The following is an 18,940-nucleotide window of genomic DNA, read 5'->3' as shown; positions in this document are numbered from 1 at the left end:
ACACATATATATAACATCAAAACCAAATACATGAATTTGGGATAGACAAGTACCGTGACACGTCTTATCGCAATGTGAATTTACACTCAAAAATAAGAGAAAACAAACGACACAACGTTATAATGTAATACACACAGAAACTAACTATAATATAACAATGGCCATATTCCTGACTTGGTACAGGGCATTTTTAAAGGAAAAAATGGTGGGTTGAACCTGGTTTTATGGCATGCCAAACCTCGCACTTTTATGGCCATGTGAAATATAACATCAAAATGACAACACAGGACTACAATATAAATAAATTGGAGAACGCAATTGACAAAGAATCACACGAACAACAGCCAACAAAAGGCAACAAGCTCAAAATTTTAATACGCTAGAGGAAGTGTATTTTGTCCACACAAGACCTACGTGTGACGCCCAGATACAAAAGTTTGAAAGCCGAAACGAGTACAAAGTTGAACAGCATCGAGGACCAAAAGATCAAAAAGGTTGTGCCAAAAACGGCAAGGGTTTTCTGTTAGTTACCAGAAAATCCCTATAATTTAGATTAATTTATACTTTTGCAAACAGTAAATTTTATAAAATGAATATTCAAAAGATGTACATGATAAAACTGAAGTATTAACTAATTACAGGAAACAACTGAAATACATTTACATAACCAGACATTTGAAACACAAAAGTAGACACATCTGAATAAGTTAAAACCTCTACGCCAAGCGACGTCCTATTTGAAACTGAAAAATGACGAAAAAATTACGTCATTTGAATTTGTAAAACAGATCATCAAAAAATGAAAAATGACGTCACATAAGAATGAATAAGATAGAATTGGGATTGATTTAATATTATATATTTGAACTAAATACTGATATTGCATTTAATAACAAAGCACATTTCAATACTTATTAATATCAAACTAAGGTAGCAATTAACTATATTATAAAACTATGTCCGGTTTGTTTTGAATCTAACTTCAAACGTAAAATATCGTACTGATTACGTTGAACGAAATCAAATCTGATAAATGAAGGCGGTGATTAATTTTCTTTACCATAACACATAAATATAATAGAAAAGACGTCAACACATTTGACAAAATCCGATGAGAATTACAAATATAACATTAAACATTTAAACTAAATACATGAAGTTGGAATAGACAAGTACCGTACCACGTCTTATAGTAATGCGAGTTCACACTCGGCAAAACAGTCACAATCGGGAATAAGTCACGTTTGGTAATTAAAAGATTAGACGACATTATGACAAAACACAATCTGCCATATGGTAAAAATGTCCTTAGCTAGTTTGGTCAACGACACATCGTATGGATCCTCCAAATTGTGATGGTGTCCATAAAATTTATGGAGTGTCAATTTTAATCTGTCCTCCTCATAACTTTGTTGGAGCAGTTTCTGCGTAAGTAGCACACTCCTGTATATGAAGTCCGTATAGTGTGAATAAGCACGAGAATAACGTATCAATTGTGATATGTAAACACCATACGAAGGGGCAGAGGGTATGTTACTGCTTAGAAATGGGAAATTGATAATTGGGAAGTTGAAATCGTCCCGTTTATCATAGATTTTCGTGTGAAGTCGTCCATCTACGTCAATATTAAGGAAAAGATCAAGGTATGAAGCAGTCCTTCTAGTATCAGTGGTATCCTTAATTTCAAGTTCACTTGGATATATGAGATGTAAGTATTGGCTGAAATATGGGTTATTCAATGATAGAACATCATCAATATATCGGAAAGTAAAATTAAAGAATTTCGCAAGGTGCTTTTTCTTTTTGTCTTTTAGAAGGTTCTGAATGAATTCTGCTTCAAACGAGTACAAAAACAAATCAGCCAGCAGGGGTGCACAATTAGTACCCATTGGAATACCGACTATCTGTTGAAATATAAATCCTCCAAACTCAACAAATATATTGTCGATCAAAAAGTCCAGCATTTTGATAATATCATCTTCAGTATATTTTCTGGGAGATTCAGTGTGATTTTTCACAAAATATGAATTATTGTAACCCAAAACAAAAAAATTGTATCTACGATTTCCATTTTTATAGAACAAGCTCTGTTTTATGAGATGGTGTAGTCAATCTTTCAACTGAGCATGGGGAATAGTAGTATATAGCGTAGAAAAATCAAAAGTTGTTATGTTGCTGCAAAATTGCAAAGATTGTGATTGAAGGTTAAGCAGTAGATCTTTCGAATTTTTGAGAATCCACATCTGGTTAACACCACTGGTAGAATATATCTCCTCACAATATTTTTGAAGCCCATCTTTAACTGTAGAAAGAATAGTAGTCAGTACTTTAGAAAGATGTTTGGTCGAACATTTTGAAGACCCAGCTATGTATCGTTCTTTATATGGAGTTTTGTGTAATTTAGGTATCCAGTATAATGAAGGCAAGTTTTCTTCGTTTTCTTTGATGTTGATACCAAAAGAAAGAAGGACAGATTTATGATTTTGTAAAATTTCGTCCTTGGTAAATGATGTTAAAGAATATGTAGGATTACCAGTAGTTTTATCAATTCCAAGCTCTGTAGTGAGACATTGCAAATAATGTTTTTACATATGAAAACAATATTATTGGAGGCTTTATCTGCTGGAACAACGATATATTTGTCATGCAAAGAGGATAAAGCATCCACAACCTCCGGATTCTTGAAAAGGTTAGAAACTTTAGTACTCATATTACATCGTAGTTTTTGTATGCGCCTCTGAATGTATGATCGAATAGCTTTGATCCATTCAGACAAAGTGTCCAGTTCTGGTTCGTCTGGTTCGCGCTTTACCCATTTTCTTGCATAGTCCTCAACTGCATCCATCAGTAACTTGAAATTCTTTTTCCAGTTGATGGGCTAGGGGATTCTATATTTTGGTCCCTTGGATAACAACTCTCTTAGTTGTTCATTGGTAACGATGCCAAGGTCTCCAGTAATAATATGACCAGCTGGACTGTAATTGTATTGTGACGATGCACATGAGCAATCCGGAGGCTTGGATTTTGTATCTTTGAGGTTAAAAGCCTCTAAAACTCTCTTGTGGTTGAAAATATTGGATGCAATAGACTTGGTGTAAGTATAAGAAATAACAGGTGTAGCTTTATTTTTGAAGTAATCAGGTATAGTTTTTTGTACAGATTTTTGATGGAAAATATTGCTAATATTTACAGCATCTAAACCTTTATTGGCGAATTCTACCTTAAAAAAATAACGTTTTTCCTCACTATTGGATGTAGTCGATACGGGTTTGAATAGTCTATGGTTAGCAATGTCCATGATAATTGCAACTAATCAAAAAAGGTTCCCACGTAAAGTTATATTGCCCCTATTCCAAGAAGAATAAACTCACGAAAACACGAAAAATTCACTAAATTCGCGTTCATTGTTTTGATTTTGAACGCCTGACAAATTAACGGAAATACAAACACGATCATGACGATATTGGTCAACTGAAATCATTTCGTTTTCTATATACGGACTTTTTTTTTATAAACTTCGGTATCAATAAATGTTTCATACTGTAGATGATATTTATTTTGAATTTTAACATGTATCAAATATGTTGAGAATACGTGTGATGTTTTTATTTGGCAAACATTCGTTCACACGATTTGTCGGATTTTTTTTAAATGTACAAGTACGTGAACTTTAGACTTCCTTGTTAAATATATCAAAAAATAAAAATCAAAAATCAACTTTTGATTTCCGATTAAAGTAATAATGATGGTGAATCATTTCCGACGACAACCAAAGTTAAATTTGATCATTCGAATACCTACACATTTCCCACATTCGTTTTTGTAATATGTTCAGAATATATGAAGGGTCATACATACTGTTATTTGGTAAAGCAAAAAAAAAATATTATAAATTGATAGATATTTGAGTCATACATGTTTGTTACCTTTCCTTCATTTATCGTATAATGTGTATAATTATGCATTCACAATTTACAACAGGAAGATTCAAATAATGCCTTCTATGTATAAGTCAGCATATCCAGAAATCAACGCCCATTTGCTTTTTTTAATATTATACTAACAATCGGATACGGGTCACGGAAATTATATAGGAATGATAGGGAATTTTTAAAAAAATAGTGTCTATTTTAACTTTAAGTGATAGACAGGTTGCGGGGACAAAAAATAAATATAAACAACAATATACACCATTTAAACGAAACATAATGACTGTCGTTAGAAAAAAAACAAGGTTCCTGAGCTATTTTAAAAATCGCAGCAAGAGGCTTTTAACATTGCAGTAAAAAATACAGGCTAAAATGGGTAAAACGTCAAATAAGCAAAGGAGTAGGTCCGGTAAGGGCCGGTTTTGGCCCCAAATTTCAGTTTCATCTAACGAGATATTTAGGACACTTTTTAAACATTTAAGTGTCTATTTCAATTGATTCGATTAGTTTATGATAAAGATTTTAGCTGCTTCAGTCATTAAAAACGCTCCGATTGAAGCTTAAATATGAAAAATCTATCAAATATGCCAAAAAACGTCACTTTTCAGATGGTTTTCGACAAAAATGAAAGTGGCCGCATCCGTGTTCATCCTCAACCTTTATATATGTTATGTATTATCATCAAATACAACTTACATTTCAATATTATGAACGAACACGAATGCGGCCACTTTCATTTAAGACGGAAACCGTCTAAAATTTAACTAAAATGCTATAATTGTGAAGACTTCAGTAATTTATCATGACTTTATGATGCTAGTACACGATATATGTGCATTGTATTGTCAAAAACAGCACATATTTATGAAGCAGAAGCATTCTACTTTCCAAAAAATAGCTAAAAGATTACATTTTCACAATTTTGCAAAACTGCTTAATTTTAGGGGCAAAAAGGGGTCTTATTGAACCTACTCCTTTCGTGTTGAAAATTAGCTAACAAAGTCATTACAAAAACAGGTTACTTGGGATAGAAACTTGAAACTAGAATGTTCAAAGAATAAGCAAGTCCAAACCTTGTATGTGTAGTCATTGAACTCTAGTTTCCCACGTAAAGTTATATTGCCCCTATTCCAAGAAGAATAAACTCACGAAAACACGAAAAATTCACTAAATTCGCGTTCATTGTTTTGATTTTGAACGCCTGACAAATTTACGGAAATATCAGAGAGATTATAAACAAGGCTTCTGTGACGGGCAACTTATAGTATCCGTGTTTTAAAGATTTTAATAATATCAAGTCAGTCAAAGTGAAACCATTATCACGTGGTACAATTCTCTTTTACATATTATGAATTTTAATTAGCAAAAGTACTACTAATGTCTGGCTGTGGCATTTTGATGTTGACCTGAATCTTATGAAGTAGATACATTTTTTCTTAAATTACTGGTTTCACATTGTCAATGCAATTGTTTTATGCAAGCAACAATAACAGCTCAGTATTATACTTTACACCGACCTATGTCAATTATGTCAAATATATTGATTTTTATTATTTTTGATCAGTTTTGTATTTTGCGTTTGACGTTGAATTTTGCTTGGGGCATTTTATGCAGACATTATTATGTAAGTATTTTTTTTTAGATACAAAGCTTTCTATATATATCTGTATTTCATCTTTAACCATACCTTATTTTCTATTTCGTTAGGAAAAGGAAAGTCTTTAATCAAATGGCAAAATCTAAAACTCAAACACACTAAACGAATGGAAAATAACTATCATATTCCTGACTTGGTACAGGCATATTCTTATGTTGAAAATGGTTGATTGAACCTGGTTTTATAGCTAGCCAAACCTCTCATATGTGTGACAGTTGCATCAAATTCCATTATATTGACAACGATCCGTGAATCAAACAAACAGACACAATCGGTAAAAATTTCAAAAACAGGGGAAGAGCTGTCAACATTGTATTATCATCTTAATCACTATAAAATCAAATTTATGTAACAAAGAAGCACAAAAAGGCATACATAAAAATATCATCCTCACTTTGCTTTTTTATGACACGATTTTATTAATCCATGTAAAATCCATCCATAAATGATTGAAAGATTTTAAGTACTGACGTAGAATCGCGCGTTTGATGTCACACAGGTAGATATCAAATAACTGTGTCGTTCAAAGTATGACGGGATACATATGTACAGAGTCATATCATATTGATATAACAAACATTAAGCTTAACAGTAAAAGTCATATCAATAAAACAATTTTTTTTATATGCTATAACACGTTATTAAGATGATAAACAACGTCAGTACGCATAATCTATAATTTAAGACCATCGTGTTATATTTGTGAAGTTGATACGGAATATTTATCACCAAGGTTTCGGTAACTTCTAAAGAACTTTGAAATTCTATTTTTTTTAGAAAAAAGGATGAAAATTATTCTTTCTAAGTGTGATGTAACGTATGTGAAACTTTTGTTGGCATAAAAAGATATAACATGTATGCTCTTCTTGCCAATAATGTAATCCCAAATATGTTTTTATTCTTTTATTTGGAATGTTTTGACAAGCTTTTCTGAAATAAAGCGTTATCCTGAATTCACAGACTTTACTAGTATGTTCGATGAGTGACTATTCACGTTTTCTAAGAACGATTTCTATTTTCCATATATTTAGAGGACATTTAAGTGACCTTCTAGAACATAAAACAAGTTGTCTTTTGACATCAAACGTTTAAATGGCTTTAAATTTATATTAATTCAAACTAGAAAACTGACGTCCTAATTTATATACATAAAACAATAACCGCAGGATAACAGGCTCCTGACTTGGGACAGGCACATACAAACAGAATGTGGCGAGGTTATACATGTTACCTGGATCCCAACCCTCTCCAAACCCGGGACAGTGGTGTAACAGTACAACATAAGAACGAACTATAAAAATCCGTAGAAGAGGCTTATTTCATCAGATGGATACAAATACAATTACTACATAGAGTGGACGTGGCCGGGTGCTTGTATAAACCAACAACAAAAAGACACTAATTACAGATCTGAGAGTACTAGCAGTTACTGACAGCTAGTTCAAAGCCAATAACAACTAATATAAAAGCATCATGCATCTAACACTAAATTATCAATCAGTACACATCTTACATCCAATGTCTTTAGTGTAAAGACGTCTTAAACAGTCAGAGAAAAACACGGCCTTGTGCAATACCAAGAGACAGGTATCGACAGATTGTAGATACATGAACGTGTATACGTATAGAACAATATTTTTTAATTTTATTATGCATATATAAAACTAATTCTGTTGGCTTGATGCAGCTTGCCTGTTCCACGAATGGCGATTTATATCAGTAATCATGACGTAGCGACTGCCTCATTGCAGAACAATAAAGACGTTATATGAGTAATAATGTGTCGTATTATTTTAATCATAATTATCTACCCCATATCTTGTTTTATTGATTTTCAAATTTTCGCAAATATATCGAACTCTGTTTAACTTGATAGGGGAACACGGCAGATGCTACAAATAGAGCAAGAGCTGCCTGTACATACGACAATTATACAATAAGCTCTTATTCTTTTTGTATTTTATTTTTGTACTTAGAACATCAATTATGGGTAATATGAATTGTTTGCAGCGAATGTATGGGCAAAACCAGTTATCCTCTATCATCAATGCCTCATCTTCCTTTCAAAATCTGTCATTCAAATATTTTGTTTTTTTTTTGGTTTTTGCATATGGTATGCTAAAGATTTGATCTCAATTTTAACCTATTTAACACATGTCCTCCAGATGAGACTGTGTTTTAAGTTTTTCTATACTTTATCACTATTACTTCTTATAACAGGTGCGATTGTAGGTGGATCTGTCGGAGCGGTCATTGTTTTACTGATTGTTGTTTGCGTTATTGTGTGCAAAATCAGGTAAATATGACATAAAAACAAGGTATTAAATAAAACTGGAAATCAGGTTTAGAAAACCTCCATTTCTTCTTACCTCTTAATTTCATGGTGTTAGTTCAATTATTTTTTAATTTGATGTAATTACCTTTTTTTTCCTGTTTAGTTGATTTTTTCATATTCAACCTATTAATTATGATTTAAAGACATATTGTGCATTATAACTTACCTTAAGAAATAAATTGCAAACACTTGACAGTATGACTAAATCTTTTCATGATATGTAAACATGAAAACTAAGGAACTAAGCTTAGTCCATGCATGCATGGACGAAGGTAACTAACGTTACTTAGTCCATGCTTGCATGGACTAACACAACAGACTTAGTCCATGCATGCATGGACGAAGGCAACTAACGTTAACTTAGTCCATGATTGCATGGACTAACACAACAGACTTAGTCCATGCATGCATGGACGAAGGCAATTAACGTTAACTTAGTCCATGCTTGCATGGACTAACACAACAGACTTAGTTCATGCATGCATGGACAAAGGCAACTAAAGTTAACTTTTTTAAAGTTAAAAAATTTATAAATGCAAAATATTACAAAAAATTCGAATTTTTCAAAAATTAAAAAAAAAATTTAAATAATTTTATCTAAAAGAAAATTTCTTTGAAATTTATACTTAAAAAAATAAATGGAAAAAAAAAGAAAAATTTACAAAATTAACAAACAAAGTTTAAATTTCATTTTTTTTCAAAATTTAATAAAAAGAAGAAGAAAAGGGTTAATTATCACTGTGTATCATCACCACCAGATATAGGTATAAATGCCACATGAGAATATTCACGTCTGCCAAAAGATTGGAAAGTGTTCACATTTCATTTCAATGTAAAAACTTTTCACTGAACAGATTAGTTGGAGGTGAAAATTTGTTTAACATAACCTGGACAGTAGCTGCAATTAGTTCCTGAAAGTTCCTAATCATTTAGTCATGGTAAGTGTTATTATGGTTTATTGTTATTATGTCTGTAATCAACATGTTTTGTTGCACTATGATTTTTGCCTTTGTCTCAATAGCAGCTAACTTTTTGTATATATTGTACATGTACATGTACATTTTAAACACCAGAGAAGAGCAGATGATTTAAAAGAAAAAAACTTTTGTGTAATCTAGCATTATATAAGATGTTTTTGTGTCTAATGTTATGGTGCAGTTTGAGCACTGCAAACATGTTCATTATGTCCAGTGGTTGTGTTTGGTTGCTGTCTGCCATATTAAATGGATTTCCTTTTTTTGTTATTTGCTTAAATTTGTCTATTAGTTTTCTCTTTTGAAATTAAAAAAAAAAAAACACTTCACAAATTAAGTGTGCTGGGCTTATTTTAATTAACCTTTATCAGAAACATACAAACAAAAATTTGAAAGCAAAGGATGTAGATGCCATTATCTTGGGACTTAATAAGCCCATGTATAACGATCTTTCAGTTAAAGATTTTGCTCATTGTTGAAGACTTCAGGTGACCTGTACTTGTTTACATCAGTACCCTACTATGCAGGGTTAGTAGTTGTCTCAATTGCAATCATTCCATGTATTCTTGCTTTTGTATCATTTAAAGACTTCAATTCTTCAATAATTTAAGTTAACACATTTTAATTTCAAAACATTCAACAGATATTTCCCAATAACAAATTTTGTGAACAACAGATATAATTGGTGAGCTGGTAATTATTTTACAGTCAATATGTTTTAATATTTATCAAGAGACATCATAAGATAGATGAATGTAGATGAATCATGTTAATTAAATTCTTTCCTTGTCAGACTGTGTAATTTTTCGTCATTTCTTTTGATGTTCTGTCATATCCAGTCAGACTATTTCACATGTTGAACTTTACTTACAATTATATTTCATCTATAAATGCTAAATTATGCAACTTCTAATGCAAGGAGGGTTACCAATTATTTAAATGTATAACTAGTTTTTATCTTACACTATATGTTTTAATATCAAAATAAAAATAACTAAAACGGAGTATTTAATAACAACATTTATTTCAGATATCATTTCCTTTGAACCTTTTTCTATAAACATGATACATTTTAAACAAAGGATGGCTGCTGTCTAAAAGGAAAACAACTACAATGTATATCACAAATCAAAAACACCTTTCAAAGCAATAGGCATGCAACACATATTTTCTTTTAACAACTTTTCATATCACTCGACTCCGCAGAGAAAGGAAATAATCAATCAGCAAAATCAAAGGAAAATTTCATAAAATTTAATCGATAAAGTCCTTTATACATATTTATGGATTAGCTAGAAATACAATGCAAGTTGCCTTAAAAATATTGATCAACAGTTATTACAAACTGCAGGAAAAAAACAATAAAGGCTTCAACCTACAAGCTCATCATCAGACCAGCATGATGTAGTCAGTTCAAAAAAAGAAATAATTCACATTTTACTTCACTTCTATTTTGACATCTTTTTAACAAACAAAACTAGAGGCTCTCAAGAGCCTGTGTCGCTCACCTGTTACAGTATTTACTAATGTCGGCCATATTGGTTGGTAGGCGGGGTCATTAGTCACTTTTTAGCTCACCTGGCCTAAAAGGCCATGTGAGCTTTTCTCATCACTTGGCGTCCGTCGTCGTCGTCGACTTCGTCGTCGTTAACAATTTTTCAAACATCTTCTCCTCTGAAACTACTGAATGGATTTGAATGAAACTTAAAATGATTGTTCCTTAGATTATCCTGCACAAAGTGTGTGCTTCGATTTTTGATCCGTCAAAAAACATGGCCGCCGTTACTTAAAATAGAACATAGGGGTCAAATGCAGTTTTTGGCTTATATCTCAAAAACGGAAGCATTTAGAGCAAATCTGACATGGGGTAAAAATGTTCAATAGGTCAAGATCTATCAGCCCTGAAATTTTCAGACGAATCAAACAAACCATTGTTGGGTTGCTGCCACTTAATTGGTAATTTTAAGGAAATTTTGCAGTTTTTGGTCATTATCTTGAATATTATTATAGATAAAGATAAACTGTAAACAGCAAAAATGATCAGCAAAGTAAGATCTACAAATAAGCTAATATGACCAAAATTGTCAATTGACCCCTTAAGGGGTTATTGTCCATTAATGACAATTTTTCACAACTTGTTCATCATATTTGCTAACTTTAAAAAATCTTCTCCTCTAAAACTACTCAACCAAACTTCAACTGAATGATCAGTAGGGTGTATAAAATAAAGCTTGTGTTTTATTTTCTATTTCGTCAAAAAACATGGCCGTCATGGCTAAAAATAAAACACAGGGTAAAATGCAGTTTTTGGCTTATATCTCAAAAACTCCCGCATTTAGAGCAAATAAGACAAGAAGTTAAAGTATTTATTAGGTCAAAGTCTATCTGTCCTGAAATTTTCAGCCGAATTGGGTAACTGGTTTTTCAGGTATAATGCCCCTGAATTGATGATTTTAAAGAAATTTTGCAGTGTTTGGTTATTATCTTGAATATTATTATAGATACAGATAAACTGTTAATAGCAATTGTATTGTGAATCATCAGATTGACCTAGACTGTATCTTAATCAAGTGTAGGGCGAACTCATGCCCATTTCTTTCCAGAGGTTCCTAAGAGGCTTTAAAAGGTATTTCCAGGATAGTACATGGCCTTTGTTACTCAGGAGACAATTTAATTTTAATTTACAACAAACATTAATTTATTAATTTAGTTAATAAGGCATTGTTTACCAGGTGAGCGATTCAGGCTCTTGAGAGCCTCTTGTTTTAAATAGATACCCTAGTTATGATTGTGGCCAAGTTTGGTTAAATTTGGCCCATAGTTTTAGAAAAGAAGATATTTGTACAAGTTACAAAAAAGACGAAAAGTTGTTCAATATTGACTATAAAAGGCAATAACTCCTTAAGGGGTCCTCTGACAATTTTGGTCATGTTGACTTATTTGTAGATCTTACTTTGCTGAATATTATTCCTGTTAACAGTTTATCTCTATCTATAATAACCAAAAACTGCAAAATTTCCTTAAAATTACCAATTTTAGCGCAGCAACCCAACAACATGTTGTCCGATTCATCTGAAAAATTGTGAGAGTGTGAGGGGATAGATCTTATTCTGATGGACATTTAAATCTTAAAAGATTTGCCCTCAATGTCTTAGTTTTAAAAATATAAAGCAAAAACTGCATTTTACCACTATGTTCTAATTTTGGCCATGTCGGCCATTTTGTTTGGTAGGCAGGGTCATCGGACACATTTTTCAAACTATATACCACAATGATGATTGTAGCCAAGTTTAGTTAAATTTGGCTCAATAGTTTCAGAGAAGATTTTTGTACAAGTTACAAAAAATGACGAAAAGTTGTTAAAAATTTACTATAAAGGGCAATAACTCCTTAAGGGGTTGACTGACAATTTTGGTAATGTTGACTTATTTATAGGTCTTACTTTGCTGAACATTATTGCTGTTTACAGTTAATCATATCTATAATAGTATTCAAAATAATAACCAAAAGCAGCAAAATTTATTTAAAATTACCAATTTAGGAGCAGCAACCCAACAACAGGTTGTCCGATTTGTCTGAAAATTTCAGGGCAGATAGATTTTGACCTGATCAACAATTTTACTCCAATCAGATTTGCTCTAAATGCTTTTATTTCAAAGATATAAGCCGAAATATACATTTTACCCCTGTGTTCTATTTTTAGCCATGGGGGCCATCTTGGTTGAATGGCCAGGTCACGGACACATTTTTTAAACTAAATACCCCAAGGATGATTATGGTTAAGTTTGGTTAAATTTCGCCCAGTAGTTTCAGAGAAGATTTTTGTAAAAGTTTACGGACGACAGACGCCAGACGCCAAGTGATAAGAAAAGCTCACTTGACCTTTCAGGTCAGGTGAGCTAAAAAAGAAGTGATAAAAAGTACAAAATCATGTCTCAATAATTTAAACAGATTTCATGTGCTACCTCAGCACAACCTAGTTTTTTGATTTGTCAATCCTTCTACATTTGAAAATGCCTGTACCAAGTCAGGAATATGACAGTTCTTGTCCATTCGTTTTTGATGCGTTTTGTTATTTGATTTTGCCATGTGATTATGGACTTTCCGAATTGATTTTCCTCTGAGTTCAGTATTTTTGTGATTTTACTTCTTATTATAGTTTTTATGCCCCTGCCCTAACAGAGTGGGCATCAAGTTTTACCCTTGTCCATCTGTACGTAACATACGTCTGTACATCCCAGAATGGTTTCCGTTCTCTACCTTAAATTTGCCTCAACCAAATGTTATGAAATTGATGCTCAATGCGAATTACCACAAAACACCAATCAAGATCAAATTTTGGTGGCGTCACTTTTACCATTCTAGAGTTATGCCCCTTTACAAATAGAAAAAATTGTGATTTTTTTCTTTTCCGTTATCTAACTTTAGTTTGCCTCAACTAAGTGTTATGAAACTTATAAATCTAGGAAATTTGTAGAACATATTGTTGTTAATTGACCATGTTGATTTGTCATAATTTATCACATTCACACATATTCATTGCAAAAACATCTTCTTTTTCATAAGTGTCTACAGGAGCTTGTGTTTCTGTATCTTTTCTTTAAAGAATCATCATGATAGCTTCTGTTCCCTTCACATTATCTTCGAGACATTAATTAGATCTTCAGGAAAATATCTACTCATTATATCTTAATCTGAAAAAACAAAACAAAAAATATGCTTTGACATAGTTTCACATATTTTTACAAAATTGTACATACTGAAATGTCTTGCCTGCTTTATGGTCATGATTGTACTTTCTGTTGCATGTTTCCATCTGAAGAATATAGTGGCGGATCCAGAACTTTTCATAAGGGGGGCCCTCTGACTGACCTAAGGGGGGGCCCAATCAAGTTATGCTTCAGTGATTCCCTATATAAGCAACCAAATTTTTCCCACAAAAGGGGGGGCACGGGCCCCTCAGCCCCCCCCCCCCCTCTGGATCTGCCTATGAATTATACCACAATTAGTTCCTAAAAAATATATCTATGTACATGATTTTTTCTTCCAACATGATTTTTATTTATTTACAAATCAAGGTGACAGTAGACAATGAAAAGTAGATAAACATATATAGATTACCGTAGCTTCTCAACTTTAATTTGATATCAACAAAATGTACTGTGGCTATTTCTCAAATATCAGTGGTGGATCCAAGGGCACGGTTCCGGTGGTTGGAACCCCCCTTTTTTTGGGACGATCAATGCACTTGAATGGAGACATATAGTTGGAACCCCCCTTTAGAAATGTCTGGATTCACCCCTGAATATGATAGTTTACCCAATCATCACAAGTTGGTTGACCGTTATGGATAAACTATTTCACAGATGATATCGGATTGTTTCTTACTTCGTACCTAAGTAGCAATCCTCTTCCCTTTTCATGAATGTGACTTACCGAAATAGACTATTTATTTACCCTATTTACCAGGTTTGTAATAACATGTGCAACACGAAGGGTGCCACATGTGGAGCAGGATCTGCGTACCCTTCTGGAGAACCTGAGATCACCCCCAGTTTTTGGTGGGGTTTGTGTTGCTCAATTTTTAGTTTTTAATGTTGTTTCTAATGTGTACTATTAATTGTCTGTTTGTCTTTTTCATTTTTAGCCATGGCGTTGTCAGTTTATTTTCGATTTATGAGTTTGACTGTTCCGACTCACTGGCACAGGCTCTGGTAGCTTTCGCCCCTCATTTTTTTAACAGGAAGTTAATAAGCTGTAACAACGGATGTAAAAATACATGACACTGTTTAGAATGCAAAAATGCAGCTCCATGCTGTATGTTTAAGAGGGAAACTATTGATTTGTAGTTTAGTATTCATTTTGTAAAAATATTAAGTTAAGTAGCCATTTAATTCTTTTAAATTAAAACTAGTCTGAAGTACTGGACCATGTATGATTGAAATATATGTAGATGCTATAATGACACACTTCTTCAAACATCAGTAACAGTTATAATCATACCTTTGCTGTTCAGCACTTGGTTATGTCTTCAGTTTCTTTTCTCATCTATCATAGTATCAATATTATATATGTAGCATACCACCATCTTGATGCATTCTGTATTACAAATAGTTACTCAACAGTTTTATCGTAGCAATCTTTTGGTGTTTTTTTTTTTATCAGACACTACATGTTCTATATTCTGGAAATGCTGAAATTATAAATTAGGTAAATAAATTTTAATTAATATGAAACAACACAATCAGCTTTTTTTTTCGTATATAAAATGAGTTACATCCCTTTACCTTACGATAAACTTTCAAGATCGTGGAAGACTCAATTTCATTGGTCGAAAAAGACACACCTACAAGGTCACTCACATGTGACCTCAAAGCGGGTTTCTTTAGATCTCCCAAGCGACATATCAGAAAACGGGAGCGATGAGAGATCGGTTTTTAATTAGATTGAACCAATAGGAAACATGTGTATTAATTAAGTTTCAAGTTGATTGGACTTTAACTTCATCAAAAACTACCTTGACCAAAAAACTTTAACCTGAAACTCACACTTTCAATTTCTATGTTCAGTGGACCGTGAAAATGGAGTCAAAAGTCTAAATTTGTTTTAAAATAAGAAAGATCATATCATAAGGAACATGTATACTAAGTAGTAAGTTTCAAGTTGATTGGACTTCAGCTTCATCAAAAACTACCTTGACCAAAAACTTTAACCTGAAACTAACACTTTTAATTTCTATGTTCAGTGGACCATGAAAATGGGGTGAACAGTCTAATTTTGTTTTCAAATAAGAAAGATCATATCATAAGGAACATTTGTACTAAGTTTCAAGTTGATTGGACTTCAGCTTAATCAAAAACTACCTTGACCAAAAACATTAACCTGGAGTGGGAAGAATGGACGGACAGACGAACGAACAGACGAATGTACAGACGGAAGGACGCACAGCCCAGAAAACATAATGCCCTTCTACTATTGTAGGTGGCCGGGGCATAAAAATTCAAACTAGAACTAGCAAAAAAAAAAAGGACAGAGTACCAACATAAAGAAACAAAGCTAAAGTAATTGTCCATTAACCAGGAAACCCTTGTTTGCCCCTAATTCATAAACAGATTGAGTCATAACTCCAATATTCCAACCCTAACCATCCTTTTGTGGTGTGGAAACTAATCAGGCAATTATATACACTGTTCTACAAATTATAGTCTGGACACTAGAAAAATGATTATTTGGGCCCCTTTTATACCCATTTTTCCTACACCAAAGGGACCATAAATCAACCCCCAAATCAATCCAAACCTTCCTTTTTGTGGTTTCAAACTTCAAAGATTTATATTTACTTATGCAAAAACTATTGGCAAATTTCCAACTAAACTTAAGAAATAAGGCGTAAGTGGTAGTTACGTGTCTAGATCCAAGCATAAGGGAGCAGGAAACGTAAATTTGTAGTCCTTATGGGCGTAGAAAAAAGCAGTAAACCTGGCGTAAATTGAAATAAGCAAGGCGTAAGTTTTCTTACGGGCGTAAATTGAAATAAGCAAGGCGTAAATTTTCTTACGGGCGTAAAACTGTTGGTATGGTGTAAATAGAAATACCCATAATGCTTTCTTTAAAGGATCATGGGATTTTTTTCAAAATTTGGCTTTAGTTTGCAAGAGTTGGACACATGGCACATATATTCAGGGATAATTTGCTTGTTTTGTGCTTTTTGGAAGAATCTGAAATTGGAAATACTGAATCAAATAAATTAATGAAACTTGTGAAATAAAGGGAAAGTAGTAATACATGGTAGATAATAATAATGTGAGTATAACTCAGGCGCGGATCCAGAAGGGGGAGGGGGGGTCAGGGAGTTGGAACCCCCCTTTTTTTTGGACGATCAATGCATTTGAATGGGGATATGTAAATGGACCCCCCCCCCTTTTGTCCTGGGTTAGGACCCCCCCTTTTTAAAATGGCTGCGTCTGTAGGATTTAATAATGTCCTCCATGAAAAAATGTCCACCGGACACATTTTGACAATATTTACTTATTTAAATGTGTCCTGGACACAATTTCCTATGAAAACATGTCCTCAGGTATGAATAAGTGTCCATGAACATGAACATTATTCACTACCATAATATTGTCCAGGTGGACATTTTTCTCAAAGGACATTGTGTCCGCCCCGGGTATTTTTTTATATGATTAAAGTATTAAATGATATCCATTGCCTTGTTATTACTGGACGTAACCTTAATTATGAACTTGAATTAATTGTTACTTTGACATAAAAATTGTTTCATTGGCACTCATACCATCCTTATCTTCTTATCTATATCTTTTAATATAATTATACATGTATGTATAATTCAAACTCAAATAAGTAACAGATGGTGTTCAGTTTTATTTTCCTTGGAGAACACAATTTAATAACATTCACTACGAAAATTTGTTCTGCAGATGGACCATATTTCATAACTGTTGCTGTAAAATGCTGTCCACTTAGGTGACAATATTTCATGGCAATGGACATTATTTATTTTCTATTGCCTTCTTCTCTGACATAACAAATATAGTAAAGTTCTTCATATTTGATTTTACACTTCCTTCTTATTGTTATTCTTTCATTGTCATTACCATTTGCTGGGGATTTCTTAGAACTTAAATTTTTCTATATATATTCACTTCCATCAATCATTTATTTGTTTACATTTGTATATTGATCAATTTCTCATCAATCCTTTATATTTTAATTAAAATTCAAGTATAATAAAACTTTGTAATGACTTTGTATTACTTCCCTTGGACATGTTGGAGGACACAATTTAATAGCAACTACTATGAACATTTGTCCTGTGAGTGGACACTATTTCATATCGTTAGCAGTAAAAATATGTCCTTTTGAGGGACACCATTCCATGGCAATGGACATTATTAAATACCAAATTTCAATGAAAAACTGTCCATGTGGACACTTTTTCACAGGACACTATTATGTCTTACACGTCCGCCCCTGTAACTAAGTTATTAACAGAGGCGGATTTAGAGGGGGGGCCCAGGGGGCCCGGGCCCCCCCTTTTTGGGAAAAAATTTGGTTGCTTATATAGGGAATCATTGAAGCGTGACTGGAGCGGGCCCCCTCTTAGGTCAGTCAGTGGGCCCCCACTTATGAAAATTTCCTTTATCCTTGGATAATTACATTAAAATCTTTTACTTTAAGTTAAGTAATAATTCATATTTTAGTTCCAAAGACAAATATTCAAAAACAAATTAGTCATGTTAGTTAAAATGCTACTTTTATTTCAAGAAAAAATAATTGTCATAATTCTTATTTAAACTTAAACTTATTTGAGCCATTGTCTGCATAAAATGTATTTATTTCTATATTAGCTTCTTCAATGGTTAATATTTCAAGTTTTTTGTTAAAACAATAAGAAATAAAAGCAACAGTACAGAAGTTTGTATCAAATACACAGCTAGGTTAATACACTGAACTAAAATGAGTGTTACATATTATGTAAGGATATTACGCCTGGTTTATTTATTGACCAGGTGTACTCATTTGCATATTATGCCTATTTTTTTGTGAACCAGGCATACTCATTTAAATATTACGCCTAATTTGACGCCTTAGTTGCGCCTAATTTACGCCTGGTTTACGCCTGGTTGACGCCTGGACATGCATTTTGTAAACACTTCAATGCCGCCAGGATAAAGTATGATTTTTACACATGGTTTCCATGTCAAATACGGGCGTCACAGTTCGTACAGGATTAAATGTAATACATAAAATTGAGAATGGAAATGGGGAATGTGTCAAAGAGACAACAACCCGCCCAAATAAAAAACAACAGCAGAGGGTCACCAACAGGTCTTCAATGTAGCGAGAAATTCCCGCACCCGGAGGCGTCCTTCAGCTGGCCCCTAAACAAATATATACTAGTCCAGTGATAATGAACGCCATACTAATTTCCAAATTGTACACAAGAAACTAAAATTAAAATAATACAAGACTAACAAAGGCCAGAGGCTCCTGACTTGGGACAGGCGCAAAAATGCGGCGG

General features: G+C 33.0%; 1 long non-coding RNA gene across 1 annotated transcript in view; it reads left to right on the top strand.

Annotated features, from left to right (window-relative positions):
• Positions 1 to 7,749: 7,749 nt before the first annotated feature.
• LOC143054421 (uncharacterized) overlaps positions 7,750 to 18,940 on the top strand; it is a 40,276-nt gene continuing 29,085 nt past the window's right edge. Inside the window, exon 1 of the long non-coding RNA XR_012971670.1 lies at positions 7,750 to 7,882. This is a non-coding gene — a long non-coding RNA (uncharacterized LOC143054421). The remainder of the gene's footprint in view (positions 7,883 to 18,940) is intronic.

The sequence above is a fragment of the Mytilus galloprovincialis genome, chromosome 12 (genome assembly GCF_965363235.1).
Source record: "Mytilus galloprovincialis chromosome 12, xbMytGall1.hap1.1, whole genome shotgun sequence".
Classification (NCBI taxonomy): Eukaryota; Metazoa; Mollusca; class Bivalvia; order Mytilida; family Mytilidae; genus Mytilus; species Mytilus galloprovincialis.
This window is presented reverse-complemented; position numbering and strand designations above follow the sequence as displayed.